General features: G+C 44.6%; 1 pseudogene; it reads right to left on the bottom strand.

Moving 5' to 3' along the window:
- Positions 1 to 8,014: 8,014 nt before the first annotated feature.
- Positions 8,015 to 13,564, bottom strand: LOC112917174 (protein disulfide-isomerase A6 pseudogene; annotated as a pseudogene).
- Between the last annotated feature and the right edge of the window lie 7,380 nt (positions 13,565 to 20,944).

Here is a 20,944-nt window from a genome sequence, read left to right as displayed (position 1 = left end):
CCCCAGAGGAAGCCATACAAGAGAGTAAGACAGAAGCCACGGTGCCTTTTAAGAACATTGCCTTCAAAGGCAGACCCCATCATTCTTGCAATTCCCTATTTAGCATGGGAAGGATATGAATGCCAGAAATCAAAGAATCAGAAGGGAAAGACTCCTTTGTTGTGTGGGGTTACTGCTGGGACAGGTGGCAAGGTGGAAGAGCCATTCAGAGAGGGACCACAGGAGCATCAGAGACATGTAATGGCTTTGGGAGGTCTTCTCAGACCCTTCTTTTCCATTTCTAGGTCTGAGATCATTTATGGTGATTTTTAAAACCTTTTACCAATGATCACACTAGAAAAATGATTGGGAATATTAAAAAAAAATGTTGGCCCTTGTGACAAGACTGATGGTGAAGGAGGAAAGTACAATTTTTGAATTCTCCAAAGAAACATGGATTACATATAAAAATGCAATATGATATATCTGGGATTGGATTAATAATCTAGGCTTGCCTATATGTTTTGAGCTCCAAAGTGGACTGGTCATAAGACCATTTTTTCTGGTCCTTTTTTTTTTTTTGGAGACACGAAAAATAGGGATAATCTTATTGGAAATACATTTTGAAATGGGTCAGAACTATATTTATAAGTCTTCCTGAGCCCTGAGCAGCTAGGCATTTTTCTTTGTTTTTAATATCATATTTATTTCTTTGACACAGAGAGAAAACAAGTGGTGGGGAGAGGCAGAGGAAGAGGGAGAAGCAGGCTCCCCACTGAGCAGGGAGCCTGATGTGGGGCTTGATCCCAGGCCCCTGGGATCAGGACCTGAGCTGAAGGCAGACGCTTAACCAAATGAGCCACCCAAGCACCCTGGCATCTAGGCCTTTAATCAACTATTTACTTTTGCTAAGAAAGAGCATAGGAGGAAGGAAAGCTGGAACCAGCACTCTGGAGACTAGGGACCAACTCCGGTGTGGCCTCTGACACTATATGTGACACCGGGGGCCTCATTCTTCCTGTAGGAATACATGGTTGATTATGCTTTTCGTCTTCTTTATCAAGTAAGAGTAGTAATAGCAAAGAGTCTCATTATTCCTGGACAACTTACCTAAAGACTAAAGAATGGACTCTGGAGATAATCAACAGATAAAGAGAAGGAGGTGGAAGGGAGGAGAGTAAGAGAAGATTCTAGAAATATATCAGTCACCACCTGTGAGTAAGCAGCTAACCCTGGGAGGTGAGAATATGGAGTCAAGGAGGGAATGATTCCCCTCTGCAGCATGGTGATGACCACGCACCAAGAGGGGACAGTCAGAAGGAATAATCTCCAAAGTTGTAATAACTCCCTTCGGAAGCCTGAATTTCTTCACCCATGTCTGTGATCCGTGTAAGGTCTGTCATATACTTTTACTAAAAGTTGATCAGTCAAATATCCAGAGTAGATAATTCTCTTCCCATTGGAGAATTTAATAAATTTTTAGAGATATTAAGCAAAGCTCAGGCTTTCATATGCAGTCATTTTTAGTTCATCCCATTTCTGGGACGTATTACTGACATATAAAAACTGTCTTTCATTGATAGCTACTTAACTGATTGATACCTTTGTGGTACAGTCCACCTTTTGGTTCTATTTATCAATACATTTTTTAAAAAATCATTGAGCAGCTATGGGCATATCTTGATTAAAAGTATCAAACTTTAGGGCAGCCCGGGTAGTTCAGTGGTTTAGCGCTGTTTAGTGTTTAGCCTTCAGCCCAGGGCCTGATCCTGGAGACCCCAGATCGAGTCCCACATCGGGCTCCCTGCGTGGAGCCTGCTTCTCCCTCTGCCTGTGTCTCTGCCTCTCTCTCTCTCTCTCTCTATCTTTCTCTCTCTATCTCTCATGAATAAATAAATAAAATCTTTTATTAAAAAAGTATCAAACTTTAAACAAATGGTCCTTTTGGGTATGTCTGATACAAATCATCAAAGAAATCTAAAGCATTATATGATGGAAAAACAGGAGCCTAATTCTGCTCTTATGAAACTCAAGTGTAAAGAAACTGCCCTGCATCTAGCTTCAGGAGACTTTGGTTTGAAATCACTCTTGGCCACCTTGAACCAGTAACCTAGCTTTCCTGAACTTCAGCTCCTCAGTAAGGAATGGTGTCCTAACACCTACCTAACTGGGATATTGTGGGAATTAAGTATAGTCGTGTTCCCATTACATGTTTGTTGGATTAATCCATGGCCATTGAACCAGTTTCTCTATTTATTTAGAGCGTTCCCAATAATTTTTAAATTCTTTTCACAAATAGTTATTTAGAACGAACCATGAGAAGCCTGTGTTCTGTGGTGGGAGAAAGTAGTGAACAAGATGCTTGCTGTCCTTTTTCTCATGAAGTTGACAGCCTCGAGAGGAACATAGGCTCCTAATCAGATCGTTACAATGAGGGGTGCCAAGTGCTCTGGTGTGAGAAGAATTTTTTTTTACTGCTCATGTTGTATTCACCCCAAATCTGCAGCGATGTGGCTTTGAGAACCTGTAAGCCCAGGAAATGGCAGTGCTGGGCAATCTCAGGGAAGGACTGTGCTACATGACAGAGCCATTCTGGGGCTCAGAATAATGGTTGGTGCCCTCTATGACCCAACCCAGGAATGTAAGAACAGCCATGCCTCATTTACCTGAGCAGCTGATGAAAGCTTTTCTTCCCTTGGGTGCCTGGGTGGCTTAGTGGTTGAGCGTCTGCTTTTCGCTCAGGTCGTGATCCTGGGGTCCTGGAAGGGAGTCCCACATAACGGCTCCCTGCTCAGCGGGGAGCCTGCTTTGCCCTCTGCCTGTGTCTCTGCCTCTCTCTGTGCATCTCCCATGAATAAATAAATAAAATCTGCAAAAAATTTTTTTCTTTCCTCATGAGATTTTTGGAGGTTAGTTTTTGTACCTTCAAGACAACAGATTAGAGTCAGTCCTTGCTTTATCTTTTAAAAAACAATAACAGTTTATTGAAGTAAAATTAGCATACCATAAAATTCACTCATTTTAAATGTGCAATTCAAAGATTTTTAGTAGATTTACGAAGTTGTGCAACCGTCACCACAATCTAGTTTGAGAACATTTTCCATTCACCCCTGAAAGAAACCTCATGCGCATTTGCAGCCATTCCCTGTACTCACCCCCACTCCCAGACAACAACTAATCTGTTTTCTGTCTTGATAGATTTGTGTGTTTTGGACATTTCATGTAAACGGAATCAAACAATATGTGGTCGTTCATGTCTGGCTTCCTTCACTCGGCATAATGTAGATGAGATGCATCCATGTCGCAATATGCACCTGCACCTTTACTGCTGATTGGTATTCTATTGTATGGGTATTCTTCAAGTTAGCCATTCACCAGCTGATGCACATTTGGATTGTTTCCACTTTCTGGCAACTATCCTTGATTTCTCTTAGCCCTTCTGTGAATGGATCTCATTTTCAACAGAATATCCTTGGTTTTGCCCCATGTGCAAAACACAATGGCTTTAAATCCTTTAAGCATCATTCTCAAGTGGATTTCATTTTGTTTTTGCCTTGGATCATCTTCTTCTGAGTAGTCTCTATATTTCTTCTGCCTTTCCCTATCACTCCTCCCTTTTCCCTCACTCTACTGTCACTCTCTCTTAGCAGCTGGTTATAGCACATCCAGCATGGTTCACTGACAAGAATGATAAGTGACAAGCCAGAAAACCTATGTGTAAGTTTGGGTTCAAGTCTACTGTTAGCAAGACCCTCTGTGATTTCATTTAACTCCCTCAGTTACTTCATTTGAGGGAGATAGACTAGAACAATTTTATGTTTTTCTTTGAGCAGTATCACTTTCTTTAAATCTTAGTGGAATCGGGGATCCCTGGGTGGCTCAGTGGTTAGTGCCTGCCTTTGGCCCAGGGCATGATCCTGGAGTCCCACATCGGGCTCCCAGCATGGAGCCTGCTTCTCCCTCCTCCTGTGTCTCTGCCTTCTCTCTCTCTCTCTCTCTCTCTCTCTGTCTATAATAAATAAATAAATAAATCTTAAAAAAAATCTTAGTGGAACCCTCATGCATAACATTAAATTGATAAACAGTTTGAAGTGAGGGGTGAAGTTTGGGATTCTGTGGAGCTCCGAGCTCTGGAGCACATAGTTTGAAATGCCCTGAGCTAGTTCCAACCTAAGAGTCTATGAAAGTGTTTTTATTTTTTAATTATTTTTTAAAGATTTTATTTATTTATTCATGAGAGACACAAAGAAAGAGGCAGAGACACAGGCAGAGAGGAGGCAGGCTCCCTGCCAGGAACCTGATATGGGACTCTACCCCAGGACCCTGGGATCATGACCTGAGCCGAAGGCAGAGGCAGACGCTCAACCGCTGAGCCACTAGGCGTCCCTATGAAAGTGTTTTTAAACCCTCGGATAATCCTAGCCCCTTCCAGTATAGTTATATAGAAGGAAACAGGCAGGGGTAGTGGCAAAAGCACTGGACCTAAGAATCAAAAGATCTGGCTGCAACACTTGACTTGTGTGATCTTGGGCAAATTATTTGACTTGAATCATGGTAATACATACAATGATGTCACAATATATGCACATTTAACAGGAATTCAAGGCTACAATTGGCACAAAGAGAAATTTTTTATTACACTGGCCCTGATTCTGTTTGCCCTCAGCTCCATTTCTCACCCCTCAACCTGCTCTCTGCCTTGGGCAGTGGGGCCAAACCCCACAGGCTGCATCTTCCAAGTGTGTTCCACCAATGTGAGGTGCTACTGGAGACCAGAGGGCAGGAAGGACAGGGTAGGGTATTTCTTCCTCTCCTTTTTTCTTGGGTGGCATCTTTATGGCTCTATTTCCTGATGAACTGGCCCACCTCATCCCAGTTTAACTCCAATGATCCCAGCCCCTGGGTTCTGGTGATACCTCCCCTTTCTGTTTTCCTTTAATCAAGGAGTGGTAGAGGCTTCCAGAAATTGGGAACCTCTAGTTTGCTTCACTATCTTTTGTTTGGCTTCTCAACTTTCTTCTTCTAAACATTTCTATCACTTATGTAAACAATTTCCTATACTGAAGCCCCTCTATTTAAATACCTAGCGTGGTTTCTGTTTTCCTGCCTGGACCCTGCCTGCTGCAACAGACACTTGGTGGAATGGAGAGGGAAAGAATAAGCATCTGAACATGGTTGGCAACTCTGCTAACCATTCCGCTCCATAAATCCATGCCCCCAAGTGAGGTGGGGTGGGAGACATGAGACCCCCAGGCTTAGTACCCATTATTGGGCTTAAAGTCAGGGAATGTTTTGTTATACCCAGCTCTCTAAAGATAAGTTAACTTATTTACATAGACCCCAAACCACTCGTTCTGTATTTCATAGTCAGGAAATGTCAAGTAGATGTGTGTGATTTGATCTTTCCAGGTGGTTACAGAACTTTAACCCCCTTAGAAGACCAAACTCTGCTGAAAATCACCAGGAGAGTATAAGGATCAGATGAAACAGTATGAGTGAGAGTACCTTATGAACTGTGAAGTTTCAAACAAATATAGGGCATTACTATTACTTATATTCCAAGGCCAAGTCTTCCAGGAACAATCTGATTTGATATCATCTTTTTATGGGACTTAAGGAGTAACTTTGGAGACTTTGCTAGAGTTCTCCATGGCTTTATACAAATACTCCACAGGGAAGACAAGGAGAGCTCATTTAACCTCAGTTCACAGTTTTGTTCTTTTACTAGAGAGACAAAAAAAAACAAAAAGTAATATTCTTTTCTGTAAAACTCATTGAAATTTATGGAATCATAAAAAGGCATCACTCTTTATCTTGGAGATGAAATTGGTTTGGGGAAAAGTATGAAATTTTTGGCTTTACTTGCTAAGTGCACAATGCCAAGTTAACGTTTCTTAGTATTTCCCTGCATCATCCTTGTCAAATTAACCCTAAGCTTAAATTAGAAAAGGAAAAAAAGTTTAAATTCCATTTTTCTCTTTCTCAAGGCGGAAAAGTGATTCTTTTTTTGACAACTACAGGATTTTCACATTACTGCACTAAACCACAAATTATATTAATGTGAACTAAGCCCCACAAATTTCTTCCTTTCAAAAGGTGGATCTTGTGGACATCTATTTTGAACGAATAAATGTCTTAAGCCTTTGTTCAAATCTTTAATGAAATTGCTTTACTGGACTGTCTTTTAGGACCAAGGACTGAAGATTCTTTTTGATTCTCAGAGGTAAAGGAGCTGGTGAAGCTAACGGCACACTAATACAAACTGGCCTGTTCAGTTACTAATTTTCAGTTTATAAAATAATGATGATGATGATGCTGGTGATGATAATGACAATAAGCCCCGTAAGATTGCTGTCTTGGCTTTCTAAAACTAGAATTAAGAAAGAGTTGCTAGCTAAACTTCATAAAATGTGTTCCCTGATTGCTGTGTTTGATGAATTTGTCTGTAACACATAGCCAGCTAGCCCCACATAGTGCTGAAATACCCCTCTTTTTGCTTGATCTTTATATTGGCTGCTAACTCAGCAATAGATCTGAATTTCTGTGTAGGTGTTCAGGCTTTAGATTTTTCCAGTGTCTCAAAAAATGTAATAAAGAGCCCCAAATCAATTTTTTGAATAGTTTGAAATGCAGTCTTTTCTCCTGAGACAAGCACTGACTGATGTGGCTAGAAGCCTGCCACCTGTGGGGAGGGGGAAAGGGTGGGAGGGGGAGGGGTGGAGAAGGATGGGGAGGGACAAGCAGGGTCTGTTCTGTTTCACACAAGGCCAAAATCTTATAATACATGCCATGTAATCAGGCTAAGGACAAATAATCCCCATGAATAAATTTACAGTGAATTGACCTACATTTCACATTAGATAAAGCACACTTAAGTCATTAAATGAATTTCTCCCTCTGGTTCATTAGTTCTCAGCATGCTCTGATCCTTTACCCATTTGTCATATAGCTCATGAAAGCTGAATATGGGAAAAAGAAACTAAATCATTGCATGCATCCCTTTACCAGGTCAGGACATGTTCCCCATAGAGGAATTATTATGATGTTGGAGATTGACTGGTTCTCCTCTTGTTCTTGGCTAAAAGACAGAGAAGCTACATTCAATGTATTGGCCTGATGGCATTCTGCCAAACATTGTGCACATTAGCAATGATGTGCCCATGCTCACATTTACCCAGGAGCCTCTAGCTCTAAGAGCTTAAATTCAGCATTATGAGAGCCCTCGAGAGTGGTCTAGTGACAGTTAAGGATTAAAGAGGTTGGCTTTTTAAAAAATTCTCACTTGCAACTCAAACACACTCTCTTTCTTCTCTGAAGATACTCATTGGGTAAAGATGGGGTAGAGGGAAATATCATGAGTCAGCCTCGGGTAGTATTTGCCACACCAGGTGGAAGTATCTTTTTTTTTTTTTTTAAAGTAGACTCCACTAGTGTGGGGCTTAAGCTCATGACCCTGAGATCAAGACTTGAGCTGAAATCAAGAGTTGGGCGCTTGACCAACTTTGCCACCCAGGTACACCAAGCAGATATATTTTCAAAGTGCATCATCCTTCTTGGCGTGGAACTCATGGTGTTTCACCAAGCTGCTGGTCTGGCTTTGGAAAGTCTGAGAAACAAACCAACAATATAATATTAACAGTTGAGTGCAGTGTTTTTTGTTTTTTTTTTAATTATCCAAAATATTATTTTATTTTTTAATGGAAAAAAAGGCATTAATATTCAAATGAAAGAATCACACTAAAAAACTTAATAATATAAGAAACACCCTCCAAGAACATTCAAGCAGCAGTCAGACGGAGGGAAAACTATGTCAACAGCCCACGAGTTTTCCTCAAAATATTACTTGATAGAATACAACCCAATTCGCTGGCTACAGCGATTCATAGAATTTTTCATTGTTTTCTTGAGCTGCAAAGTTCACTGTTGCAGTGTTTTCACAGGACCAATCAAATGCTACTTCTTGGTTCAAAAGGCCACTGGTAGACTTATCTGAGTGTGAAGAATGTTCCTTCATCGCTGGGGAGATCCACTCCCAAGAAAAGAAAACTGAAGTCTGTGCCAAGCCTCTCACAGCTCATGTCTTTCCAGATTGTCCAGGTCCACGTCCCTGAGGTCAGTGTCATCTTCCACGGGAAGCTCTCGGGTGCTGATGGCAGGTGAAAGCCCCACCTCCGACGGGAGCTGTAGATCCACGCCCAAAAGAGAAACTCGTTAGTGCCTTGCTCGCTGAAAGATCCTTTAAGAAGAGCAAATTTCATCTTGCGGGCATTAATGATTCCGTGGCAGGGTATCCAAGCCCTCCGATCCCCAGTGCATTTTCAAGTTCCTCCTGGGCTCCAGCTTCTGCCCACAGCCACCCCCACATTTTCTTTTTGTATTTGCCTGCCAGCTTCAAAAGAACTTCTAAGTAAGAATTTTTGCCAGCAGCTCGGGGGTCCAGAATGTGGGGCCGCACGGCCACGACACCCTGATGCTCCTCGCGGGTCTCAGCGATGTCCTCGTTGACATCTCAGGCAGCGCATCTCAGGTGGTCTCAGACAACGAATCCGGGGCCCGGGACGCGAGGTCGGATCGTGTGGGTTCCCCATCATAGTCCACGAGAGACTGTCCCTTCTGAAATATCTCGATTGTAGGGAATGCCCTGAGCCCGCATCGGCTGGCTGGAAGCTGGTTACCCCCCGTGGCCTCCGCAGCGGCGAGCCCCCCCCCCCTTCTGCTCTTCATCTCTGTGGCTGCAGCAGCCCATTCAGGCCGAGGCTTCTGCAGCGTCCACGCCAAGGAGCGTAGAATTCAACCATCCAAACATCGTCATTATTGAGGACGTTCTTACTGCAGCTCGATCACATCCTTCTTATTAGAACTTTCACTCCTACCTGGTTTTCCAGAGCTGTACCCCCCCCACCCCTCCCCGCAAGGCGGTCCCTCACCAGCAGGCGCAGAGCCCAAGAGCGGCATCGACCGCGGCTTTTCCAGGTCTGCTCCCCTGATAATCTTCTGGTCTGTTTTTGTTGGATCCAAAAATCTTAATGGCAGGAAATCCCTGAATGCCATATTGACCTCCCAGAGACTGGCGTTTATCTGCCTCCACTGCACCGACTTTGACAACATCTTTTAATGCCGTTGCTACTTCCAGTCTGGTGTCAACCTCTGGCAGTGGCCACCGCGGAGCCTAGAGTTCTACTAGTAACTTCTCGGTTGAAATTTGATGGCTTTAGTTCAATCACATCATCACTGGAGGACTAAAGACTATTTGCTGCTCGGAAGAAGGTGCAGCTCATCAGACCTGTTACTTCCTTTTTAGCATCTACGAAGATGATCGTATTTCTTTTTATCTATAGATGCAATAAACTGTGAAACTGTCCTGTGTTCTAAGGCAGTGCGTGTGCATCATCACAGTCACATTTACATGTTTTGTAGATAGTATCTGGAAGATTCCAAATGGAACTTTTTTGAATAGCTCGACGGTAAATTTCCAGCACCAGACCAGCCATGCCGAGCGCCTGGGCCGCTGCATAGTCCAGCTGCCGCCTGAGCTCGAGTGCAGTGTTTTAATACATAAGGTCACACACACAGCAATGCTCTAAGGTACAGACAGGAGCTCTGAAAAGAATGAAAAAAGAAACCCTCATAAACGGGATTCATTATGTGTCATCAATGGCTGCCCCCAAAGCTTATGGGATCTCAGCATTACTAGAGATATAAACCATGAAAGAAAAAAAGTATGCTAGCAAGACCAAAGCTGCGATATTTGTCCAGAATTTTGGTCAGTACCGTAAGAGGAACATTAGGCAAAGTACAGCATGTTCAGAGGTGAGTAATGTAAGCGATGCTTATAAAAAAAATTGACTCTGTTAAAATAACATAGCTGAGCTGAAGGCTAGAGATACAGAGATGAATATGAAACCCTCTCTGCCCTCAAGGAAGTCATAGCTAGGAATGACTAAAAAAAAACCCTGAAAATTGGGGATCCCTGGGTGGCTCAGCGGTTTGGCACCTGCCTTGGGCCCAGGGCATGATCCTGGAGCGTGGGATTGAGTCCCGTGTCGGGCTCCCTGCAAGGAGCCTGCTTCTCCCTCTATCTGTGTCTCTGCCTCTCTCTCTGGGTCTCTCATGAATAAATAAATAAAATCTTTAAAAAATCTGAAAATGTGTAGTTAGGTAAAAAGAAGACTGTAAGTGCTCAAATATTTGAAAAATCATCATATAGAGGAATTAGTTCCATTCTATGTGTTGCTAAGGGTAGAATTAAATACAGTGGGTATAAGCCACAAAGATTCATTTTAGCTCAATATAAACAAATGGGATTGAAATTTCCAAGAGTGAGAGGTATCTAAAGGTATAATGAACAGCTTGAAGAAATTGTGAGGTCCAGATTCTTAGGTGTTTAAGAAGACCTTTGACCTCTTGACAGGAAAGTAGGGGTGGTGGACTTGGTGATGGGGATGTATGCTCACTACTCATTCACTATTTACCCTACTATGTACCAGTACATCAGGTCCACTACTATGTCCCAAATTTTATGGATATACTGGGGAGGAAAACCCAAAACCCTTCTCTTAAGGAGCTTAAGCCTAGAAGGAAGAGACAAACATGGATCAAATAATCACAGAAATATATGGAAAACTGCAACCGAGAAGTGTTTGGATAGAAAGGCACATGGTATTACAAAAGCAGACAGATGGATGTTTGACCTTGTTGGGAAGGTCAGGGAAGACTTTAATGAGAAACTTTCAACTAAACTCACATCCAAAGGGGGTGAGGGGATAGAAAGGGTCATTCCAGGCAGAAGGACAGACAGTGCCAGGTCCTATGGTGGGAAGACACCTCTTAGGTAGTGGCATCTCCATGACCTTTCACATTCTTTTTTACAGTATTTTACTGAATGGGTAATACATAAATGGAACAAAGTTAAAAACCAGGAAAGGGCATGGAGTGAAAGGAAGTCTTCATTTCTGCTCTAACTTTCCAGAGACAGTGAGTTCACCAGGTTTTTCTGATCCTTCCGGAAGCATTAGATGCATCAAACAGCATTCCTTTCTCTTGCCTCCATGAATTTGTAGCACACTGTACACCATTCTACATCTTGCTTTATTCTCCAGATGGTAGGTCTTGAGGTTCATACAGTACATTTAGAGCTACCTTACAGGATTTTTTTGGAAGCCACACAGCAATGCATTGAAGAAAGCCCCATTGTTTATTTAGTCTCTCCTTTAGGAGGATTGTAGGCAACACAGTGATGAATATTCTTCTATGTACACAATTTTGCATATTTTTATTATATCCATAATGAAAATTTTGTGATTTTTTATTAAAAATATTTCATACCATTTCTGGTTATAAAAGTAATACATGCTTCTAGGGAAATATTTAAATATTGCAGAAATACATCATGCAGAATGTGAAAGTACCCAAGAATCCCGGCCTCCATAAATAACCACTAGATTACCTCTGCCTAGATGATTTCTAATCTAGAGTCATTGAAAAAGACGGGACATGTGGCACAAAAAGTAGATAGTAGATTCCGGAACATCTGTCTCTATGGTTTGGGGCTCCCATGGGAAATAAGTTGCCGAAGAAAGTGCTGATGCATTCCTCTACTATATTAAGGCTTTAAAAAAATATTATTTATTTATTTATTTGAGAGAGAGAGAGAGTGCACGAGCAGAGGAAGGGGCAGAGGGAGAGAGAGAATCTTGAGCAGGCTCCCTGCTGAGCACAGAGCCCCATATGGGGCTCTATCTCACCACCCTGAGATCATGATCCGAGCCAAAATCAAGAGCCAGACACTTAACCAATTGAGCCACACAGGGGCCCCTATAATAGGTGTTTTTAACCTGGGTTCCATGGATGGCTTTGGGATGTAGATTAATTCATCAACACATGTTTATTTTCCAAGGAAAGGATCTATAGCTGTCATCAAATTCTGAAGGGAATGTATGACCCCTAAAAGTTAAGAGCACCCACCAGCAGAGAAAGGCCACCAGGTAAGTTTTATTTTGTTTCAGAGTGATTCTGATCTTGGCAGAGGGCTCTTCTAGGAGTTCCTCAAGTGCTGTAGAATTTGAACAAATTATTTAGCTTCATCTACAAAATAGGGATAGTACTAGTAACTCATAGGGTGGTTGTGAGGATTAAATACGTTAATATTCACAAGCACTTAGAAAAGTTTTTGCCAGATAACAAGACTTACATATGTATTTATAAAATAACTCTAGTGCACGTATCTCCTGCCTGCCCCAACGCCAATGAGAAAACCAAAGTCCATAAGTAAAGAACAGCAGACTCTTGACAAGCAGCCCAGACCTCCTGAATAATTTCTAATACCGAATCCTCCCCAGGGCAGCATGCTATCCCCATCCAGGGATCAAAATGTATCTAGGTCATTTGAGGAAGTAGCTAGGCAAGAGGATGTTGAAGCACTGGAATAAAACTCAATGTTAATTTTGCAGCTAGTGAGGCCAGTCTTTTACCATAAAAATGCAAATTATATGGGATAGATATATATATGCATGCATGCATACATAATACATATAATGTCATATTTCGGTAAAAAAATTATTTAACTTTCAACTGAGGGATTTTTTTTTTTAAAGAATTACTGTGCTGCTAAACCAAAATAGCTGAAAAGTCACAGTTAGGATGCGTAACCAGCAAGAATTAGGACTGCCTTATTTGTTCCTCACCACTAACCTCTTGCTAAAATACACACACACACTCACACTTCACACACACACATATACAAATATGTATTATTTTACATGTAGAATAATGCAATTGAACTATGCTATCTAAAAGGCACTGCTGCAAAGCCCCTGCACACTTTAATCCAGGTCCTTTGTTTTTCTCCTTCCATCTCACAATGCAGTGCAATAGGGTCCCTGCCTTGCACTGACTAAATTTTCAGCAGAGAAATGAACTCAGTTCTGTCTCACATGTACTTACGGATCACCTAGTCTGTGCCAGGAGCCTTGCACAAAGCAAAGAGAAGTCAGATGGAGTTTCTGCCTCGTAGCTTGTCTCTAAAATAAGGTGCTTGAACTAGATGGTTAATCCATCTTTTTCAAGCTCTGAGTTCTGTGATTCCTGTGATGTTGAAGTAAAACCAGGCAGTAATTTGCAACCAGAAACTCTTCAGAGATCATCAGTGGCCTTCCTGATGATGGAATGGCTGGGTAAGCTCCATCCCCTCAAAGATGCTCCCTCCCACACTTGAATCATTAACAATGTATCTCTAATACTAACAAGGTATCATGAATTATGATGTGCTACTTATACAGGGCTCCAAAATACAAGAACTCTTCACACAACAGTAGGTCCGAGAGCACTGCTAATCTCATTTCTATTTTCACAGGTATAAAAGCTGTATCTGTAGAACAGGGACTGAAACCCGGTGTGACCCCAGGTGACTCTATCTGCTCACACCACCACTGCGCTTATGCAAGGCGATTGCGTGCTGTCCCTGCTGAGCGTCTGAGGCTTTCCGCCTTCCCGCGTGGGCAGGGCCAGTCCTTTGAGTTTCCTTTATTGTACCCACAACACCCTGTCCACATGCAGCAGACACCTGGGCCGCTCTGGGACAGGCCATGTCCCACATAGGATTGGCTGGCCCGAAGGGCTGCTCTTGGATGATCAGGGTCTCTGGACAGGCCTAAGAGTAAGCAGTGAAAACATGCTCCTGCTCTCCTCTTCCCTGAGGCCCTGGCCACCTGCCCTGGCGGCTCTCTTCCCCAGGCCGGAAGCAGATGCTTTGTCCATCTTATCCCAGCATCAGCAGACCCTGAACTGTTCCATTGAAACTCCCTGAAGAAGGCTGTTATCAGCTGAACTTGTTCTCTTTAAGGTTTTGATCTCAGCAAAGTTGAATGGGGCATTTCATGTGCTTCTGTGTATGGTTCTGAGAGGCATGCAGCGGGGGTGACGGGGGGAGGGGGGCTGCAGGGCCAGCCTGTCACCTCGGTTGTCTGAGATGAGCTCTATAGTGACCGAGCTGAGGCCAGTCCCCTCGGGACATTTCCAATAGTCATAATAATATTATGTGCTGTTGCATTTATTTATTTTATTATGGCGGTGGGCATATTCTCCAAAGCCAAGCCACACTCAGCTGAATGGAAGGGGTTGGGGTGGGCATGACTGGCCCTCCCTTTTTTTTTTTTTTTAATAGATTTTATTTATTTATTCATGAGAGAGAGAGAGAGAGAGAGAGAGAGAGGCAGAGGCACAGGCAGAGGGAAGCAGGCCCCATTCAGGGAGCCTGACGTGGGACTCGATCCCGGGTCTCTAGGACTAGGCCCTGGGCCAAAGACAGTGCTAAACCACTGAGCCAGCCAGGCTGCCCATTTTTATTTATTTATTTATTTATTTATTTTAAGATTTTATATGACTGGCCCTCCTTTATGGCAGAGAGAAGGGAGGGTCAAGGATGGGAGCCCATTTAGTAGAGCTATTAAGTTGCAAAGTTGAAACAGGAATGCAGATCTCCTGGCATCAGGCCCTGTGATCTCTGGGTTTTGTCATCTATAGACCACCCTGTAGAGTTGGCTCCAAGACGCTCTCCTCCCTTTTGGTGATCCGGTACACTTCAACAGTCAGCCAGGAAACCCCAACCTGGTCCTCAAGCTAAAACCCATCTTCCCGTACTGAAAGGCCCAAGTTCTGAAATTGCCCTCTTCTCCCTCCACCTCATCAAATCCCCCTGACTTTTGAAACAGATCACCACTCCAAGGAGAAGGCAAAGGGATGAAATGCATTTGCCGATAGATATGAATTAATAAATCATTATTTAATGTACTTGTCAGAGATACTTTGGAATCCCCAACCATAATAAGCGTCTCAAAGGGCAGAATTTCAAGAGCTATTTCTGGGCACACAGAATACATTGTAAGGTGTCTGCTTACCTCTTAAACTCCATTCTGGACACCCCACCACATGGATGCCTGGTTGGACCTGGAAAGAAGAGATTCTTCGGGCCAGGACATCATTTAAGTTCTGAGCCCATGAGCAATGACAACCCTGAAAGTAGATAGGATGCAAAAGATCTATATCCAATGCAAGTGTGGACAACGAATTGACGTGCGAGCCCCAGCTGCTGACACCAAAGTCAAGTGCATGGCACTGGGTCCAACTGCTGGGCTAAGGCTCTGTACACGTCTGAGTCATTCTAGAACCATTCGACCACATTCCTAGCACTGTGCCAACCAAGATGGTGAGGCTCCGCTCCTGTCCTCTGTTGCCCTCACTCCCTCGCCCTGCTTGTTCTGGAAACCCAGCAACTCTTCTGCAGCAAGGTAGCACTAGAGGGTCTGCTCTGAGACCCTGGGGCTCCTGCCAGGCTTCTAACTTCTCAGCAGGAATCTTGGATCTCATTGGTTTACATATTCCCCTAAGCACAAAACAGTCCCCAGACCCCATTTCCTCTCCAACAACCACTACTATGTGTCTTTCCAGATTAGGTCTGAGCCTCCTGCTTCCTTTCCTCATGTGAACTGAAAGTGTACACTTGACAACAGATTCATCTTTCCTGTCTGCCCCAACTTTCAGCTTCATCTAGCAGTGTCCTCCCAATGCCCAGACACTCCCTTCCATGCCAGGAGACCTTCCCCTAACATGCCATCAGAAGCCTCCCTGTCAGGAGTACGCTTGCTAACGTTAGCTGGGCACTGACCATAGCTCCGGCACCATGCTAAATGCTTGGCTTCAGTTATCTCATTTAATCCTCCTAATAAACTAATAACGTCAGTGCCAGTATTACCACTTTTACAAGGGAGGAAACATGCACAGCCCATGAAGTAATTTGCCCCAAATCACATAGTTGGAAAGTGGAGGAAATGGGGTGTTCTTGTGAATACCAACAATGCTCCGGCGCACAGCCTTATGCTTTTATTTTTGCAAGCTGTTGAATAAATTCTTTGATGTGGAATGAATGATGGGGTCAGACAGAATAAGAAACTGAAAACAAATGTTGCCACATATATTACTACCAAACTGTTCATAATCTTCATCTATAAAGAGATACAAAAAATCACTGGGATAAAATAAGTAATATAAAGGGGGGGAAAAAAGAAAGCGCATTAAACATTTTAATAACTTTTTCCAAATTACCTACAAAAATGATTGTACAAATTACACCCCCATCAGTGATGTGTGAGAGCACCTGTTGGCCAGTGTCCTTGCCAATAGTGAAATTTTTAATCCAGTATCTTTGTCCTTTTGATTAAGTAAGTGATCTTGTTTTAACTTCTAATCTTTCATTAATGGTGAGTTTGTGCATAATCTCATGTTCATTGGCCAGTTACAGTTTTCCACGCAGATATAAACAACAGTAGTACAAAACAGAACTGATTTCTCTGACAAAAATCTGCATTTCTTTTATTGCCTGCAAGTTGATGGCATGATCATTCACCAATTACTCAAAATAGCAACCTAGGAACAGACTTTGGTTCTTCCCCTTCCCTCTACAGCTGGTCAAACAAGTGGCAAGGATTGCACCTCATAAATGCCCCCAGGATGGGCTCCTCCTTATAGTCCCTGTGGCTCCCCTGATGCTGCAGTCCCTGGGCACCGCTGTGGAGGCATCTACTGCAGTGCCCATAGGAGACGGTCGGTGCTGTTATCCCGAGTGCACCTGTGCTCCCCAGTTCCCACCCCACCGTGAGACAGGATGAATTCCCAGCCCCCCTCTCCATTGCCCCCCCAGGGCTCCCTCTCCTTGCTTTCTCTTTCCTACACTCCCAAGGCCTTCCCACATCCCCCCACCTTGTGTGGAACACTGCCTCGCTGCAAGCCCACCTCCCACCTCTGGGACTTGAGGAAGCCCCTGCAAGGTCAGAGAGGCCAGGGCAAGGCCACACTGACTGGGAAGTCACATTGTGATCCCGGGTCTCTCTGGGACTGTGGCCCTGGCTAGCCTCCTCTCTTGTCTTTCTCTGTATCTGTTTGCTCCTCCCTTTCTTTGGGCTCCCCTCCCCTCTTCTGCTCCTATTTCCTGGCATCTCTGCTTTACAGTCTTTCTTCCTCCATCTTTTCCCATTTGTGTCTGTGTTCCTCTTCTCGGGGGCACATCTGAGTGCCCCCTTGCTTCCTTGGGGTCCCAGAGAAGAGGCAGGAGGGGAAGGTCACCATCGGGTCCTCCACTGCAGGCAGATGACACCTGCTACTTGTCCTTGTCTGTCTTGGGAGAAGCAAGCAGTGCTCCCCCCCAGAGCTACGTCTGCCAGTCCTCAGGCTCGCCATTCCCCTTCGTACTCAGGAGTCCTCCTCCTCACCCCAGAGGGACATCACCTGAATCCCTGCTCTCCCCGTTTCCCTGAGGCAGCTCTGTCCCACTCCTGAAACCAGCCAGAAGGACCTCTGTCCTGGAGCATCGACTCTTTGGGGCCCCTCAGCCAGCACTCCCCTTTCTCCATCCCCACTCTGTTCCCAAGAATATAAGGATGGCCCCAGCCCTCTGCACCCCTTCTCACTGGACAACGAGGTACCCTGATAGCTGGCTTCACTCTGATCTTTTTCAGAGGGAAGCTGACTTTCTTTATGGTGCTTTTTTTTTTCTTTTTAAGATCTTATTTATTTATTTGAGAGAGCATGAGCAGAGAGAGGGGCAGAGGGAGAGGGACAAGCAGATATCCTGCCGAGCAGGGAGCCCGACATGGGCTTCGATCCCAGGACCATGGGGATCACAGCCTGAGCCAAAAGCAGACACTTAACTGAATGAGCCACCCAGGTTCCCCGGTGCTAACTTTATAAAATGTTTTTTTTCTTAAAACATCTCTAAGCACAAAAAAAAAAAAAAAAATCTAAGCGCAAACGAAGTAAAGAATAGGGGGTGGAGGATGATGCTAAGAAATGAGGCAGGTGGGTTGGAGCAAAATTTCATTCTCTCAGCCTGGACCCAGAGCCCACTCTGTAGGTGCAAGGGGCTGTTTCTGAGGGAGGCAAAGAATCCAGTGGAATCCTTGGTGACCCTTTATAGTTCCAGTCCTGCGGTGAGCACATCTGTGGCCAGATGCGCGGGTGTAGAGAAATCCCAGGTCTTCACAGCAGGGGGTGAGGAGCCTTCCCCAGGCTCAGGTTTACTCCCCACCTGCAGAGGCAGGGCTGCCAGGGCCCGCCTCACCCCTGGCTCCCCCCTCTCCCCTGCTGGTAGGACAGTTGACAGCTCAGAGCTTCAGGGCAGCCCCAGCAGGGAATGAATAGCACCTCTTCCAGCCCAAACAGCTGTCCTGCTGCGGCCCCTCCTTGTTCCCTCCTCACCAGCCTGTTTAGGCCAGGTTTTCTTTCTGTTAGAAACACTTTTGTTCTCAGTTTTGTTGAATTTAACTGAGGATTGGATATTTAAAAACAAAGTCACCATCTGTTTTGTGATTTTTCTGAAGCCCGCTCACGGTATAAGCCTCTGCAGCTGGCTCCCATTTGCAGCACAGTTATAGGGTCTCCGCCACCCCAGTGTTTTCTTTGGCAGGCACCAGAATCACCCGGGGTATTTATTGAACATGTGTATACCTGGGCTGCTCCCCACACCTACTGAATCAAAATCTCCGGGTAGGAAGTGGGTATATATATATTTTTTAACAAGCTGCCCAGGGGGTTCTGTTGTAAAACAAGCTCAAGGGCACCTGGGTGGCTCAGTGGTTGAGTGTCTGCCTTTGGTTCAGGTCATGATCCCGGGATCCTGGGATTCAGTCCCACATTGGGCTCCCTGCATGGAGCCTGCTTCTCCCTCTGCCTGTGTCTCTGCCTCTCTGTGTCTCTCATGAATAATAATAATAATAATAAAAAGGGCAGCCCAGGTGGCTCAGCAGTTTAGTGCCGCCTTCAGCCCAGGGCGTGATCCTAAAGACCTGGGATCGAGTCTCCCTGCATGGAGCCTGCTTCTCCCTCTGCCTGTGTCTCTGCCTCTCTCTGTGTGTGTCTCTCATGAATAAATAAATAAAATCTTTAAAGAACAACAACAAACAAACAAGCTCAAACCAGTGACCTATAATAGAACGTGGGCTCTGGGTGAGAGGCTGAGGCTGTGGGCCTGCCTTTGCTGAGTGACTTTGGGAGAGTTACTTAACCACTCTGTGCTCCAGTTTTCTCATCTTAAATTGGGGCTGATAGAACTTCTGCAAGGGATTGTTGTAAGGAATGAACAAAGAAATGTGTGCAAATCTCTCCTAAAACACTGCCTTTAGGCAACAGATGCTTTATAAAGTAATTCTCAAAGCCTCAGCTGGTAAAGTGGGAGCTCTCAGGGTCCTGCCGGCTGTGATTAGGGGGTTTCATTTCCCCGAACAGGGTTTTTGTGACTGTGGCTGAGCTGGGCTGGAAACAGAAGGTGGTGAAAAATCCTGCTTTACCTGTATCTTTAAGTTTTCAAAACTACATTTTTTTTCTTCCCACCCATGGGCAGCCCCCCTGGCAGGGTCTTGCTCTGCTCCTGTCCAGCCCTTTGACCCCTAGCAGAGGACACAGGAGAGTGATGGAACATAAGAGAGCTAGCTCAGTAGCCCTGGCTTTCTCCTCCCAGCCAGCTCAGGCCAAAACATGCCTCCCCTGGAATTTGAATACTTCCTGAAATAGCAACACCAACCCCAAAGCTCCTGTGCTCCTACCTCCTCCTGGTGGAGACACAGCTTGTGCTTGCTTTATCCTACAGTAAACTCCCCAGACCTGTGTTTGACCATATGGTAGTGACCCTGTGCCTACAACAGGCTAAGCCTTTCATATACGACCTACCCAGCAACTCCACGAAACAGGTAATATCATTATGCCCGTTTTTTTAGCCAAGAGAACTAAGGTTTTGTGAAGTCCTGTCCCTTTTGCCTAAGTCCACACAGCTAACAGAGGGTGGGGGAGGATTTGAACCCAGGTCTCTGACCCTAGAATCTACTCTTACCCACTACAGTCTGCCTGGCAGGCATTTGCCTCTGTGTCCCCTTGCAGCATGTGGCCAATGAGCGATGCTGCAGGATGTTCCCTGCTTGTACTTCTTTTTTTTTTAAAGATTTATTTATTTACTTATTCACGAGAGACAGACACAGAGAGAGAGAGGCAGAGACACAGGCAGAAGGAGATGCAGGCTCTTCAGAGGGAGCCTGATGTGGGACCTGATCCCACATCTGGGGATCACGCCAGATGAGCCACCCAGGGGTCCCCTTGTAATTTCCAGCCTTTCCCGTCACTTCACGGAGGCACCACAGGCTTGTCGGTTACACAAAGCACCATCGTTTGACACAGCCTCTGGGTGGGCCTGAATCTCTTGCTAGCTGGGTGACCTTGGGCAAGTTAGCCTCTCTGGGCCTCAGCTTCTTCATCTATAAAATCAGATTCATAAGACAGGTTATCATGGGGCTACCATGAGGATTGTGTATTTGGTTTAGCTCCGTGCCAGCACTAGGTATAAATAATATCACTTATATGTGTAGTCATTTATAACTATCCTACATCTTCATCTTTTAAGGCAGAGGTTGATAAACCACAGTCAGTGGGCCAAATTGAACCCCTCATGTTTGCATTATGGCCTGTGAGATAGAAACAGTTTTCACATTTTTAAATGGTTGAAAAACAATCAAAAGAATAATAATGTGGGTGGCCTGGCTGGGTCTGTGGTTTAGTGAAGCCTTCAGCCCAGGGAGTGATCCTGGAGACCTGGGATCGAGTCCTGCATCGGGCTCCCTGCATGGAGCCTGCTTCTCCCTCTGCCTATGTCTCTGCCTCCCTCTCTCTCTGGGTGTCTCTCATGATTAAAAAAAAAGAAAAAAAAAAGAATAATAATGTTTCATGACATGTGACAACATTATGTAATTTAAATTTCAGTGTCAGGGCGCCTGGGTGGCTCAGTTGGTTAAGCAGCTGACTCTTGATTTCATCTCAGGTCACGATCTCAGAGTCCTGGGTTCTGCATCTGGCTTCATATTCAACGGGGACTCAGCTTGAGATTCTCTCCCTCTCCCTCTGCCTATCCCCTGGCTCCCATGCTCTCGCTCTC

This window comes from Vulpes vulpes, chromosome 15 (assembly GCF_048418805.1).
Source record: "Vulpes vulpes isolate BD-2025 chromosome 15, VulVul3, whole genome shotgun sequence".
Lineage (NCBI taxonomy): Eukaryota > Metazoa > Chordata > Mammalia > Carnivora > Canidae > Vulpes > Vulpes vulpes.
Note: the sequence above shows the minus strand (reverse complement) of the source record. Positions and strands in the feature narration are given on the sequence as shown.